General features: G+C 42.3%; 1 protein-coding gene across 1 annotated transcript in view; it reads left to right on the top strand.

Annotated features, from left to right (window-relative positions):
- The window catches only part of CCNY (cyclin Y), a 598,774-nt gene that overhangs the window by 149,574 nt on the left and 433,590 nt on the right, over positions 1–15,610 (top strand). The window lies entirely within an intron of this gene.

Raw genomic sequence — 15,610 nt, 5'->3', positions numbered from 1 at the left:
TCGAAAGCCGATTTTGGGCGTCCTCAACTGCTTTCCATCGCGGAGATGACCCAAGTTCATGGGGGTGTGTCAGAGGCGTAGCGAAGGTGGGACTGGGACGTGCCTAACACATGGGCATCCTCAACCGATAATGGAAAAAAGAAGGGCGTCCCTGACGAACACTTGGACGACTTTACCTGGTCCTTTTTTTCTTACAACCAAGCTACAAAAATGTGCCCTAAATGACCAGATGACCACCAGAGGGAATCGGGAATGACCTCCCCTTACTCCCCCAGTGGTCACTAACCCCCTCCCACCCTCAAAAAAATATATTTTTTCCTGCCTCTATGCCAGCCTCAAATATCATACCCAGCTCCATGACAGCAGTATGCAGGTCCCTGGAACAGTTTTAGTGGGTGCAGTGCACTTCAGGCAGGTGGACCCAGGCCCATCCCACCCCACCTGTTAAACTTGTGGTGGTAAATGTGAGCCCTTCAGAATCCACCAGAAACTCACTGTACCCACATCTAGGTGCCCCCTTCACTCCTTAGGGCTATGGTAGTAGTGTACAGTTGTGGGGAGTGGGTTTTGGGGGGCTCAGCACACAATGTAAGGGAGCTATGCACCTGGGAGCAATTTCTGAAGTTCACTGCAGTGCCCCCTAGGGTGCCCGGTTGGTGTCTTGGCATGTCAGAGGGACCAGTGCACTATGAATACTGGCTCCTCCCACGACCAAATGGCTTGGATTTGGTTGTTTCTGAGATGGGTGTCCTCGGTTTCCATTATCGCCGAAAATCGGGGACGACCATCTCTAAGGTCAACCTAAATGTTGAGATTTGGGCGTCCCCGACCATATTATCGAAACGAAAGATGGACGTCCATTTTGTTTCGATAATACGGGTTTCCCCGCCCCTTCCTGCGAGGAAGTCCTCAGGAAACCTTGGGCACCCCTTTTGATTATGCCCTCTTTCTCTCCACCTCTTCCAGCAGGTAAAGCATTTTTTTTTTGGCTGAGCCACCAGCAGGAAGTGAGTATGGCACACACTGCACTTAGGGGTCCTTTTACTAAGGCACGCTGAAAAATGGCATGCGGTAGTGTAGGCGTGGGTTTTGGGTGCACGCCGATACATTTTTTAGCACGCCTGTAAAAAAGGCCCTTTTTTGCCAAAAATGGACATGCGGCAAAATGAAAATTGCTGCGCGTCTATTTTGGGTCTGAGACCTTACTGCCAGCCATTGACCTGGCGGTAAAGACTCACGCTGTAACTGGGTGGTAATGACCTACGCGTGCCAAATGCCACTTGGTGTGCGCCCGTTAAGTGTGCCTGAAAATAAAAAATGTTTTTCAGACACGTGCCAAAATTGAAATTACCACAAGAGCTACGCGGTAGTCTGGAGGTAACTCCATTTTGGTGCATGTTGGGCGTGCGTAGACGCTTATGCGGCTTAGTAAAAGGGCCCCTTAATCTCCAACAGTGGTGCTTACCAATCTCATATCTTCGGTCTCTCCATGTGGCAGCAGGAGAAGCATTTAAGCATATCATCTACAGGTGCCGTGTGGCCATATTTCTTGGTATGAACCATGAGATCACGTCCTCCCAACCTGCTGCCACTGCTACTGCCTTTTGCTTATATGAAGACAGGAACATACTTTCTCTTTCTGGAAAATAATTTCTGCATAGTGAGATGTGTACTTGGGACCTTTTTATGTGAAGTCCCCCTAGGGTTCCCCACTGGGATGCCTGTGTGACCAGTCTACTAGGAATGCTGGCTTCTCCTACATCCCAATGACTTGATTTTGTGAGTTTTTCACTTGGATTCTTTTTTTTTTTAATGGTCCAAAAAGATAGACGTACTAAGCACAACAACGTGTAGAAAAAGGGTAAAATGTTTTTCTTCTTTGAAAATGGTCATTTTCACTGCTTAGTAAACCGGGCCCTATGTTCTAATGACATGTTGATGTTGACATTTCCTCTGGTGACTAGGACCCATCTTAGGCTTATTTTTATTTAGTACCTTTCTGGTGGAATGCTCTTCCTTTGACGGTATGACCTGAGAAGTCTTTCAAACTTTTAAACGGATACTTAAAGCTCATTATTTTGCTCTTGTGTTTGATGTTAATCTCTCTGAGGGCTGACTGGAGTTGGGCCCTGGGTAACTGCAGTGATTTTCCTCTACTTTTGCTGTAAGTATGAGTGGTCTTGTATGTCTGACTCTTTTCTAGCTGACTATTGTAGTTCTTTTCTGATGTTTAAAAAAATATTTTTCTATTATTTTAAAACTCATACACCGCTGTGATCTTTTTAAGCAAAAAAAGCCTAGCGGCATAGTAAATTCAATAAATTCAAAATTCAATAAACTGTATGTGGGATTGCCTTTATCAGAAATTAAACACACAAAAGCTGATCCTTCAAGCTGATACCTAAATTTGGGCACCAATAATTTACCCAGCTATAGAATATTAGCGCGTACACTCATGTTTGGTGCAAATAATTGGTAGTTACACGAGTCAGCACTTGGCAGTATTCTAGAAAAAGTGCACTTGAATTGTGTTGCATGGAACTGTCATGGGGGAAGACATGTAGGTAAAGCATGAGTGTATCATGGGCATGTCACATAGAATACAAGATGTACCCATTTATTCCAGCCATTGACTTGTCAAAAGTGGGTATGCCTACCTTTGGCGCAGCAATGCAGCTTTGTGCTACTATTTGTAGAGCTGTACCGAATAGCATATTTTATGATTTGGCTGGATACAAGTAATGAAAAATATTATTTGGCCAAATACGAATACCAAATATGAATGATGGGCATTGAGCTTTAACATAAATAATCCTGAAAGGGAACTTTAAAACAATACAGGTACGTAAGACCTTTGAAGTCAGAATGATTAAATATTTGACACCCACCAGACAGGACTTAACAAAGATCTGGGTTTTCTAGCCCATTATAAACCATAAGATTGTACTGCTTTGTCACCCTCCTATCTCCATGCATATCTCCCTGTCCCTCATCCACCCGACTCTTCCTGTCTCTCACCTATCCACCCCCATCCTGTTAGACTGTCACTGAAATGCTTTGATGTTTCACTTTTATATACTGTCATCTACCAACATTTGCTTATTTCCAGTCTGACGAAGAAGGGCAACCTTTGAAAGCTAATCATGAAATGTATTAAGTTATGTCCAATAAAAAAGGTATCATTGTATTTTTTTTTCATGTTTTATATCTATTGATTAGCATAAATAATAAAAGAAGCAATGTGAATTCAGCTGTCTGACGGTATTAGTTTTAAGACTGATACTGTCTCTAGAGTATTGGCTATCCTTTTGGACTCCTCTTTGACTTTTGAGCTACAGGTTAATTTAGTTGTCCAAAAATCTTTTTTTCAGACTGAAAAAATTACAATTAGTTCATTTATATTTTCATTAACAGCATTTTAGGGTGGTAGTTCAATCAATGATTCGGTCTTTGAATTATTGTAATTCTCTGTATTCTGGGTTGTCAATGAAGCTTATGAAAAAATTACGTTTGACTCAGAATACGGCTGCAAGATTAATATATCGAAAATCTAGGTCTGGTCATGTAACCCCTTTGTTGTTGGAGTTACATTGGCTGCCAGTAGAATTACATATTAAATTTAAATTATGTTATTTGGTATTTAAGCAGAGATGGGATACACCTTCCACGAAATGACAAAGAGAAACAACACATCTGTTAAGGGTATTAATATAAGAGGGTCCATCAGGGGTCATATTATTGCTCTGTGGTTGAGTGCTGCATTTTATTACCTTTGTATGTTCGCTAAAGTTCATCATATATTTTCAGGAAATGATTGAAAACATGGTTTTTTGACATTTTTTTATGATTAGTGTGTGCTATATATTATGAATAGTTCTATGCATGTTTTTTCTTTTTTGTTTTTATATGTCTAATGTAACCCGCTATGAACCTGTATTTTAGGGATTTTGCAGGATATAAGACTTGCATAGCATAGTATCAAAGATCAAATGTTTATTTCAGTAGGATTTATTTATTTGCCATTATCGGAATGAGAAATACAGAATATTATTGCATTTAAAGTACAGAAAATATAAATTAGAAATGAATATCACTTGATAGCACAGTAGATCCACGAATTATTCATATTCAAATTTAAATCCCTATTCGGCCGAATACGAATAATGTATTTGGGCCGAATCGAAATGAATATGAATGTTCGGTACAGCCCTGTTTTATAATGCAGGGGTGCACAATGTCGGTCCTCAAGGTCTGTAACCCATTTGGGCTTTCAGGATCTCCTCAATGTGCATAAATGAGATCTGTTTGCATGCATTGCCTCCATTGCATGCAGATAGATCTCATGCCTATTCATTGTGGAAATCATGAAACCCTGACTGGGTTGCGGACCTTGAGGACCGACATTGAGCACCCCTGCTATAATGGCTTGGGTGTGCTCTTAACCTGTCATAGAATGGTGCTAATTGTACCCCTTTGTGGCACCTAAAATGAGGCACCAATTCATAGATGTATCGCCTTACAACCAGCAAAACACTTCTGTATGTCTTTTGTTCTGCTAAGAAATTTGATAATCTTGCGCCATTGTTTTACCAACGTCACTGGTTACCTGTGCAATTTTGCATTCAGTGCAAGATCTTAACTCTAGCACACACATATGGCTATCCCACAGTACTTGTCTGCAGCTGTTCTTCTGCATAGTCCTGACAAAACACTACGTTCTTTTCATGATTTCCATTTAGTTTTACTTCAGTTGCATGCTCTTGTTTGGAGTTCACCAGGCAGCATGCTTTTTCTATGTTGCTCCCTCTATCTTTGGAATTCTTTCCCTTTAGGCACTACGAGCAAAACATTTTTATGTGAATTTTACAACAGAATTGAAAACTCGTTTATTTACAGTAGCTTGCCTGGGCTCATAACTCTGGGAGGATAGCTGGGCAGTTGACTGCTTTATATTTTATTTAAGTTTGGTTTGTTTTAATGATAAATTTTTTTTTGTCCCCTCTTAAGCTTGTTCTGTTTCCTCTGTCAAGTTTAATGGCATCGTTACCCAATTGCTTTCAGGTATTTTTTAAATTGTACACCAGATTGTTATGTCTGGTATATGTAATAATAAACACATGAAGGGCAATTTTGTAAGTTGGCACTCAAATGTTGGGTATCAAATAGGTGTGTAGGTTGTAGATTATGAACACTTATGCATGTCATTGGCACCCAAACCGTGGGGTCCTTTTACTAAGCTGCGTAAGCATCTACGCGCACCCAAATGGAGTTACTTCCCAGCTACTGCGTGGCTCTTGCAGTAATTTAATTTTTGGCACACGTCCGATATGCGCGGCCGACAAATTTTCGGACGTGCGTATCGGATTTATGCCAAGTGGCATTTGACACGCGTAGGTCATTACCGCCTGGATACCACATGAGACTTTGCCGCTAGGTCAATGGCTGGCAATTCTGATTTTGCAGCACGTCCATTTTTGGCAAAAATATAAAAAAGGCCTTTTTTACAGGCATGCTGAAAAATGGATTGGCGCGCGCCCAAAACCCACGCCTACACTACCGCAAGCCATTTTTCAATGCACCTTAGTAAAAGGACCCTGTGATTCTAGAAATCAAGGCGATTCTGTTCAACATTCTTACTCCTGTAATTACCTCTAAATAGCTCTAGCCTTTTTCATTTTTCTTTTCTTTCCCCAGGCAACTAATTATTGATATTATGGGGAGAATTTTATAAAAGCACACAAATTCGGGTATCAAACAAAAACTGCGCTCAGCGCTGTTCTATAAATGGTGCTGTGAGTTGAGCACTGTTTATAGAATAGCTCGTACCTCCGGGATCCATGCTCAACTTTTAGGCATGAGCAATTACATGGTGTAAATCCTGGTGCATAAATTAGGTACGGTTCTCCCAAATTCCATAACACTGCACACATTTCTAGTGAATGCCCCTGACCTGCCATGCCCCTCCCATGGCCACACCCACTTTTCAGTTGTGCTCTAAAGGATTTGCGCACACATCTTTATAAAATAACGCTTAGCAAGATAAGTGCATAATTCCAAATTATTAGTGCCAATTGGCTCATTAATCAATTAAATTGCATGCCCAAATGTGTATTGTATCTTTTATTGGAAAAGAAAGTTATACCATATCACAGGAGGCAGGGCTTGTACTTAGATTGTTTCTTTACAGCTGCTTAATTGTCGTACATTTCTCTCTCATAGTTCAAATATGTTTTTTTTTTGTCCTCCTTGAAGTTTCCAAAGAACAAGTATACCATACTTTCTTGGCAAAAATAGCTCCTGCAGAAGGGGAGTTCCGACCATGTCTCCATTTGTCACTGCTGATAACAGTGTTCCAGATTGATCGAAGATTTATGTCAACATAATCCTCCTTCCTCGGCACAGAGTTGTGCTTCTGCTTCCTTTGGATTTCTCCTTCTGTATGTCGGCAGTTATTTTATAATTGCACACATGGATATACACACATACTTTGTTCAGACTCTGTCAGATTTTCAAAGGACATACTTCTACTTTTAAAATTATCTCAAGGAAAACTACTGTATTTGGTTATGTTTTCACCTGGTCTTTAGTGTTAACTATTTTCAGGGCTCATCTATGCACATAGTTTTGCCTTTCAAATGGATGCACATTAATGAAAACGTCTTTGAAACCCTGTACCCAAGAGCAACTTTGCTTCATCCAGACAGGGTCATAGCAAGCTATATTCAGCCAGTATAGCCACACAGAGTGCAAGAGAGGCTGGGTGGGGGAGGGACAAAATTGCTTCCCATTCATTGGCTTCCCTTGCCTGGGGGGTGTGATCACTTGGGGTTATGCCTCATAAGGTGAATTTCTGGCTCAGGATGCGCCTGTGTCCAGGTAAACGTAAAAGCGTATAGGTTATATCAGCCATTCCCAAACCAGTCCTTGGGGCACACCATTCCTATTTGGTTTTCATGATATCAACAACGAATATGCATGAATCCGCTTCAATTGCATGCAGATCTAAGTCATGACTTTTCATTGAGGAATATCCTGAAAACCCGATGGGACTAGGTGTGCCCAAGGACTGTGTTGGGAGTGGCTGGGTTATATATGCACAAGTTTATCCATATATCATAGAAACATAGAAAAATGATAGCAGATAAAGGCCATATGACCCATCCAGTCTGCCCATCCTCTGTAACCCCTAATTCTTCCTGTTCCTAAGCGATCCCACATGCTTATCCCATGCCTTTTTAAATTTTGAAACAGTCCTCTATTCCACCACCTCCACAGGGAGGCTATTCCACGCCTCCACCACCCTTTCTGTGAAATAATACTTCCTTAGGTTACTCCTAATCCTATTCCCTCTTAACTTTGTCATATGCCTCCTCATTCCAGAGCTCTCCTTCATTTGAAAAAAGGCTCTCTTCCTGTACATAAATGCCCTTGAGATATTTAAACGTTTCTATCATGTCTCCTCTCTCCCTCCTCTCTTCCAGCATATACATGTTGAGGTTCATAAGCCTGTCCCTATAATTTTAGCATTCAAGACTGCTTACTAATTTTGTAGCCGCCCTCTGGACCGACTCCATCCTGTTTATATCTTTCCGTAGGTGCGGTCTCCAGAACTGCACCCAGTACTCCAAATGAGGCCTCACCAGAGACTTATACAACGGCACTATCACCTCCTTTTTCCTGCTGGTCATGCCCCTCTTTATGCAACCAAGCATCCTTCTGGCTTTGGCCGTCGCTTTTTCTATCTGAAAGCTTTAAGGTCGTCAGACACAATCATTCCCAAGTCCCGCTCTTCCTTCACACACTGAAGCACTTCACCTCCAATATTGTACCGTTCCCTTGGATTTTTGCGACCCAAGTGCATGACCCTGCATTTTTTGGGATTAAACCTTAGTTGCCAAATATTGGTCCATTCCTCTAGCTTCACTAGGTCCTTCCTCATGTCATTCACACCCTTCAGGTTGTCCACCTTGTTGTAGAGTTTAGCATCATCCACAAAGAGAGCAGCTTTACAAAAGCACTCTTGTAAAGCAATATTGTACTTGTGGAATTGCTTTTGAAAGTTACCACATAGAGGAGCATAATCGAACGGCAAAGAGCAGTCCCGAACCATATTGTCGAAAAAGATGGCCGGCCATCTTTCTTTCGATAATACGGTTGGGGCCGGCCAAATGTCAGAGATGGCCGGGTTTGAGATGGCCGGCATTGGTTTTCTCCGATAATGGAAACTAATGCCAGCGATCTCAACCCCGGCCAAATCCAAGGCATTTGATCGTGGGAGGAGCCAGCATTTGTAGTGCACTGGTCCCCCTGACATGCCAGGACACCAACCGGGCACCCTAGGGGGCACTGCAGTGGACTTCAAAATTGCTCCCAGGTGCATACCTCCCTTACTTTGTGTGCTGAGCCCCCCAAAACCACCCCCAAACCCACTACCACAACTCTACACCACTACCATAGCCCTTATGGGTGAAGGGAGGCACCTACATGTGGGTACAGTGGGTTTTGGGGGAGGGGATTGAGGGCTTAACATTTACCACCACAAGTGTAACAGGTAGGGGGGGATGGGCCTGCCTGAAGTGCACTGCACCCACTAAATACTGCTCCAGGGACCTGCATACTGCTGTCAGGGAGCTGGGTATGACATTTGAGGCTGGCAAAAAAAAATAATATTTTTTTTGGGTGGGAGGGGGTTGGTGACCACTGGGGGAGTAAGGGGAGGTCATCCCCAATTCCCTCTGGTGGTCATTTGGTCAGTTCGGGCACCTTTTTGAAGCTTGGTCCTGAAAAAAAAGGGACCAAGTAAAGCCGGCGAAATGCTAATCAAAGCCGGCTTTCTTTTTTCCATTATCGGGCGAAGCTGGCCATCTCGTACCACGCCCCTGCCCCGCCTTCGCTACCCTACTGACACGCCCTCTTGAAATTTGGCCTGCTCCGTGACAGAAAGCAGTTGGCGCTGGGCAAAATTGGCTTTCGATTATACCGATTTGGCCGGGTTCAGGAGAATGCTGGCCATCTCCCAATTTGTGTCGGAAGATGGCTGGCCTTCTCATTCGAAAATAAGCAGGATAGTGACCTTACCCAAAATATCCAGCAACAGCCTCTATCTAGGTTAATTATTGTTCTTGTGAACTGATCTAAATCTTAACACACCACTAAGAAGGAGCTGTTTTTATTAGTAAAGTTTATACAATTATAAAGATGGAGAAATAGCTTTCATATGTTTCCTTATTATGGAAGTCTCTAATAACCTTGTTGAGCTTTTATCTGGATGATTGTTGAACTCCCTTGTTTCGCTGTAGGCTAAAATAGTCTGCTTTTTGGAATATATATGCATAGGACCAGATTCAGACTGCATACTTGAAGGATCAGCTGGTCAGCGTTGCATAGAAGGATGTCTCTTTTTTACCACAATGTTTTGGAGAGTCACAGCTGTTGCAGATGTAACTGAGCAAGAATGGTGGTGGTAAGGGGCCCTGAGCAAATCTTTTCCTCCTTATTGCAGTGGCCTCAGGGAGCCCATCTGTGATATATTTCGTGTATACTGCTAACTCCCTCTTAACAGAGGTTCAAAGCGGTTTAACAAAAAGAAATTATAACCAGAAAAAAAAAAAGAAAATGATGATGGCATAAGCTGGTTAAACAGATAGGTCTTTAACTGCTTTCTAAAGGCGAGATAACTGGAAGACCTGTGCAGTTCCAAAGGAAGCAAAAGCCAGAAATATGCCTGAAAGCAGAAAGAGATCTCCAAAATCTGTTTGCATCTAACACCAAGAAAAGAAGGCAGTAAAAGATGGATCGAATTCCTTGCTTTCAGAACTCCACGTGCAAGAGGAAAAGAAATCAAATTAAAAAAAATATTCTGGAGCAGAGCCATCAAACCAATTTTCGCAGACTGATTTATCTAAATTCAGTATCATTCTTTTAACTGTTTAATTAAAGAACAACTTCATTGTTTTGCAGCAAGCAACCCTGAAATCTGTAATCTACAGTGGTGGAAATAAGTATTTGATCCCTTGCTGATTTTGTAAGTTTGCCCACTGACAAAGACATGAGCAGCCCATAATTGAAGGGTAGGTTATTGGTAACAGTGAGAGATAGCACATCACAAATTAAATCCGGAAAATCACATTGTGGAAAGTATATGAATTTATTTGCATTCTGCAGAGGGAAATAAGTATTTAATCCCTCTGGCAAACAAGACCTAATACTTGGTGGCAAAACCCTTGTTGGCAAGCACAGCGGTCAGACGTCTTCTGTAGTTGATGATGAGGTTTGCACACATGTCAGGAGGAATTTTGGTCCACTCCTCTTTGCAGATCATCTCTAAATCATTAAGAGTTCTGGGCTGTCGCTTGGCAACTCGCAGCTTCAGCTCCCTCCATAAGTTTTCAATGAGATTAAGGTCTGGTGACTGGCTAGGCCACTCCATGACCCTAATGTGCTTCTTCCTGAGCCACTCCTTTGTTGCCTTGGCTGTATGTTTGGGTTCATTGTCGTGCTGGAAGACCCAGCCACGACCCATTTTTAAGGCCCTGGCGGAGGGAAGGAGGTTGTCACTCAGAATTGTACGGTACATGGCCCCATCCATTCTCCCATTGATGCGGTGAAGTAGTCCTGTGCCCTTAGCAGAGAAACACCCCCAAAACATAACATTTCCACCTCCATGCTTGACAGTGGGGACGGTGTTCTTTGGGTCATAGGCAGCATTTCTCTTCCTCCAACACGGCGAGTTGAGTTCATGCCAAAGAACTCAATTTTTGTCTCATCTGACCACAGCACCTTCTCCCAATCACTCTCGGCATCATCCAGGTGTTCACTGGCAAACTTCAGACGGGCCGTCACATGTGCCTTCCGGAGCAGGGGGACCTTGCGGGCACTGCAGGATTGCAATCCGTTATGTCGTAATGTGTTACCAATGGTTTTCGTGGTGACAGTGGTCCCAGCTGCCTTGAGATCATTGACAAGTTCCCCCCTTGTAGTTGTAGGCTGATTTCTAACCTTCCTCATGATCAAGGATACCCCACGAGGTGAGATTTTGCGTGGAGCCCCAGATCTTTGTCGATTGACAGTCATTTTGTACTTTCTTCCATTTTCTTACTATGGCACCAACAGTTGTCTCCTTCTCGCCCAGCGTCTTACTGATGGTTTTGTAGCCCATTCCAGCCTTGTGCAGGTGTATGATCTTGTCCCTGACATCCTTAGACAGCTCCTTGCTCTTGGCCATTTTGTAGAGGTTAGAGTCTGACTGATTCACAATGAGGTCTGTGGACAGGTGTCTTTCATACAGGTGACCATTGCCGACAGCTGTCTGTCATGCAGGTAACGAGTTGATTTGGAGCATCTACCTGGTCTGAAGGGGCCAGATCTCTTACTGGTTGGTGGGGGATCAAATACTTATTTCCCTCTGCAGAATGCAAATAAATTCATATACTTTCCACAATGTGATTTTCCGGATTTAATTTGTGATGTGCTATCTCTCACTGTTACCAATAACCTACCCTTCAATTATGGGCTGCTCATGCCTTTGTCAGTGGGCAAACTTACAAAATCAGCAAGGGATCAAATACTTATTTCCACCACTGTAGCTAGATGAGCCTTTTCCTGGATGAAATAGTTTGCAGGCATGTCGGCTTGAAAAGCTTGTTCCATAGCTGTTGGGTGCATTCAGGGCCAGCTCAAGGGTATCTGATACCGAAGGCTAACCTGCGGCCATGTATACCCCCCCCCCCCCCACCTTATGTCTAGCATTTCTTCTTTCTTACTACTCATAAGAACATAAGTACGTAAGAGTAGCCATACTGGGTCAGACCAGTGGTCCATCTAGCCCAGTATCCTGCTTTCCCTACTCCTTCATAGTCCAGCATCTCTCTTTCCCTAACCCTCCGTAGTCCAGCATCTCCTGTTCCCTACCCCTCCATAGTCCAGTATCTCCTTTTCCCTATCTCTCTGAGGTCCAGCATCTCCGGTTCCCTACCCCTCAGTAGTTCAGCATCTTGTCTTCCCTTCACCTTTGTAGTCCAGCATCTCCCATTCCCTACCCCTCCATAGTCCTGCATCTCTCCCACTTCTTCCCTTCACCTGCTCTTGCCTGGCCTTTCACCCTTCTCTACTGCTATCACATGGGGCCTTCAGCACTTGCTGTTGATCAAAGTTCCTGTCAGAGTGGTTAGGATGTAGCAAGCCTTTGAGTGCCAGCAGATGCTCAAGGACCTTTGCCACTTGCTTATAATTTTTAAGTGCCCCCCCACCCAGGATTCTGCCACCTTAGACAGATGCCTAATCTCCTAGTGGTTGGGCCAGCCTTCAGTGCCTTGTGTCCATGAGTAGATTGGTGATGACAGTGACTCTTCCTCCTTTAAGAGACTGGAGCTCAAATAGGGAGACTGTTCCAACATTTGAGGCCAAGCCTTTTTTTTTTAAAGGAGAACATTATAGAAGTTCTATTTACATAATATTATTTCCCAGGTAAATCATGATTTTCTTAATGGCAGAGTGGCAAAATGTAGAGTTCCTTTTTCTGATCATTTTTAAATATATGATATACTGCCTTACGAATGCCTGAAATGGATTCATTCCTGGATTTGAAATACGAATATAATGCTCTAGACTAGAGTAAGGGCCCTTCAAAAATGGCAGGCAGAAAAAAAAGGCTTTTATATGAAGAGGTACTCTCTTTTTCTCAGCTTTAGAAAGACAGTTGCTTGCTTTTTCAGTGAGTAATCCTCTGAATGCTCTTTACGTGTTTAACACATGCTCACCCATGTCAAACACACAGAACACTGACATCTTTACATGCCCTGCAAGAAATGCATTTTAATTGGGTTTGTTGGAGGATGATTGGGATTTTAATTACCTGCTATGCTGTTAGTTGCAGATTGGATATATTTTTAATTTTGTTTTGTAATCTGCAGAGAACCTAGGAGTGGGTATGTGCAGACTTTAAATGTCAATGTATTTTGTCTTCAGTTTGAATTATGTTCGGATACCAAGAGTAGATGCTGAGGCAGGATTTGACACTTCTGTCCCTGGGGACCCTACAACTTGTTGGCTTTTTGCAGTATCAAAAATGATATGGGATACATTTGAATAGGCCAGGCCTCCAGTGAGTGTAGATTTATCTCATGAATGTCCATTGGAAACAAAATCAATCAGTAAATGTCCTGAAAAGGCAGAAGCCTTCTTTATGCAGATTTCCCTTTTAAAGGTACAGATCCATAATTGTCTAATCTGAACCCTAGAAGACTCTATATTTAGCAGAAGGTGAAGGATAAGTGCATAAGTACAAGTAGGCCTTTCATTTGCAGGCGGCAGTGGTTGAGGTTGGTGGATAAAAGCTGAGAGCCTCATATGTGTATAATACATTGTATGGATCATCAGGAACTGTTGCACTGTAGTAGCTGCATGTCAACAACAATAGAGAATACAGTTAAAGATGGAGCTGTGACAATTCTTGTCAGTAGAAGGGCCCCTTGAATTGGGAGCTGGTCAAAGTCCAAGTATGAGATAAGAAGAGCTGTAGGATGGGACACCCCCCAGGACTGGAATGAGGAGGGTGTGGACCAGTGGCGTAGCCACAGGTGGGCCGGGGCCCACCCACTTAGGTCTCAGGCCCACCCAACAGCATACATTTAGCATTAACTGGTGGGGATCCCAAGCTCTACCAGCTGAAGACCTCCCCCTTGATAGTGCCAGAAACTCTTCTCTCCATTTTAGCAGTCTGAGCTTCCTAAGCTGCCGATACTGGCAACTGCGCATGCTCAGTTTTCAGCGCATGCCTGCTGCAGACTGCCAAGGTGGAAAGCAGCATTTTCTCACCAGCTGAGATACATTTTTTAAGTTGGTGAGGGAAGGGGAGGAGAACATTTGGTGCCCACCCACTTCTTGTCTACGCTCACCCAAAATCTGCTGTCTGACTACGCCCCTGGTGTGGACTACCACCTGAAGCACCTATCATCCCCTGAGGTTGAATCCTCGTGCTGATGGTGATCAGGCTCTGGCCATATAAAGTCAGTGCCTGGGGATGCAGTACCAGACACATGAAAATTGTTGACATGAAAAACAATCACTAATGAACACTCTCACAGTAAAGGACCCACTTTGGAAACCATAACAGACTGTAGCAAGAGCATGGTGAAGAAACAGTCCAGAGAATTACAAGATCACAGCAGGGTGGGGGGTCCAAAGAGTAGCAAGAGATCAGCGGGGTCAGTACATGGAGATAGCACACAAAGGAGAAAGGTGAAGTTGAAATGGGAAATAGTCTTAAGCAAGATATGAATGAAGTAGAAATCATAGTTCAGGTAGGAGTAAACAAACTGACTAGTAGAAACATATTAACACCGACTGGTGGAAGGATTGAAGTTCTTTCCATCACAAAGTCTTCTGTAGGCTAGTGGTGTAACCTCACAGTAGCATTTGTGGAGGTGACTAGAAGAAGCCGCTTCTGCACCACATGGAGCAGTAAGGGAACCAGCAAATAAAACTGTGTTGGGCATTTTAGAAACCCTGTAGCTTTTGTCCCACAAATCTTCGATATGATGGAACCAGGCTAGGGTAAGAAGACAAAATAAATTATATAAAGAGTTTTTCTGGCTGAGTGTGCCCTTGCCCTTCATTTATGGTCTCTCTCATGAGATTTCATTTAGTTTTACATTTTCTGTTTGACATACTTCCAATTGCAATAGCACTAACGTCATCTATATCATTATTTGTCCGTGCAATCTATTATACATTGGAAAGACTCAAAGAATGATTAAAACAAGGATCAGAGAACATTGCAGCAATATTAACTGTAACAGTGAATCAGCCCAGTTGTTGCACATTGGCTGGAAGCCAAACACACAATTGAAGACCTCAAGTTTTTTGTATTTAAGACCTTCAAGATAAATTGGAGAAGAACTGGTCTGGACAGAATCTTACTTCAAGAAGAACGACTCATCTTTACTTTCCAAACAGTATCTCCTTTAGGTTTGGACCTTGAAATCGACTATACACCCTTTCTATAAATCATAGATACAGATTCTCATACAAGATACATACACATCCTTTTGAGATTAGTTAATATTACTTCTTGAGAAGGTTTTCAGAAACAGAATATAATCCAGATTCACCTCCAGTTTTGTTCAATGATCTTTTAACCTCTTCATTGAACATTACTAGCATTGAAATTCATATTCATTCCACATACTGGATTACTTTACGTTTCTAAATTTTATGTACACCGACAATTGTGTATAGATACCTATGATGTTATGAGTTCCTTATACATTTCACATGGATTGTGATTCTGTAGTTTCACCTTGTAGAGTTTTTTTCTCCATATATTGGCTTTTCCTATTTTATTTTATTGTATTTATTTATTTATCCTTTTATTTTTTTTTTATTATGGAATACATATATATGTGTAATTGATAAATTGACTTCTCTTACATGTATTGTAGATCATTGGTATGTTTCATTATGTAAAGTTTGTTCTTCTGTATATTTGATTTCTCCTCTTTATATTCTACAATCTATTCCCTTCCTTTTTTCACATTTATTTTTATTTATGTATTCAGTTTTTGATACTTCCCCTTACTTTTTTCTGATATATACAGTTTCCATCTTCTCC

Source organism: Microcaecilia unicolor, chromosome 1, assembly GCF_901765095.1.
Source record: "Microcaecilia unicolor chromosome 1, aMicUni1.1, whole genome shotgun sequence".
In the NCBI taxonomy this organism is placed as follows: Eukaryota; Metazoa; Chordata; class Amphibia; order Gymnophiona; family Siphonopidae; genus Microcaecilia; species Microcaecilia unicolor.
This window is presented reverse-complemented; position numbering and strand designations above follow the sequence as displayed.